This window comes from Pygoscelis adeliae, unplaced genomic scaffold (genome assembly GCF_000699105.1).
Source record: "Pygoscelis adeliae isolate BGI_AS28 unplaced genomic scaffold, ASM69910v1 Scaffold130, whole genome shotgun sequence".
NCBI lineage: Eukaryota > Metazoa > Chordata > Aves > Sphenisciformes > Spheniscidae > Pygoscelis > Pygoscelis adeliae.
Window position 1 is genome coordinate 4,694,315 of NW_008824031.1, and position 896 is coordinate 4,695,210.

Genomic DNA, 896 nt, shown 5'->3' on the forward strand with positions numbered 1-896 from the left:
CCTGTGCCTGGTGTCTCTTATTTGTTCTGGCAGGGACTCATAGTTGATAGAACATAGTCCAGGACAGCAGGGATTTACCCGCGCCTCGCTTTTCTTTAACAGGTCTTCTAAAAGTCTTATACTGAGTAATATCTCCACTTTGACTATATCTGTATGCTGCACTTATGGTCAAAATAAAGGAAGATGAAGAAATTAAATTTCTTCTCTTGCTACTACTAGCTTCTCACGGATGCGGGCAAGACTGCTGCTCGTTTAAACCTCTACCACCTCTGTGTTTGTGGACAGCTCCCACTTGCCCACATCCAAATCCTGTGTATGCCAAAATGTGCAAGTGCTAAGTATGTGGTGTCACATCAACAAGAAATTGTCTGCTGCCATCACTGAGATCAAACTGGGTCCCTCCTGAGTCATCTCAGGATGGGGGCATCCCATTGTCAGTGGGAACAGATGATGAGTGAGGGTTCAGAACAAGATATTCACTGTCTCCTGAGGAGGAGGAACACCAGGACCCAGTGACTGAAAGCTTCTCCAGGAACAATTACTCCAGCCCTAATTGAGCATCACTGTAGGGCTATGGTGAGTGCTCCTGGATCTCCAGAGAGGGGCATCAAGGAAAAAAATGTGTAGTCAGAGTAATTTGTCAGTAGCGTTTCAGAGTGAGGCATGCCTCTAGAAAGGTGACTGATGCTTACACACAACACTGGAGTGATCTCTATGAAATGTTAATTCAGTAAATCATAGAATCATGGAATCATTAAGGTTGGAAAAGACCTCTAAGATCATCGAGTCCAACCGTCAATCCAACACCACCATGCCTACTAAACCATGTCCCTTCGCGCCTCATCTACACGTCTTTTAAATACTTCCAGGGATGGTGACTCAACCACTTCCCTGGG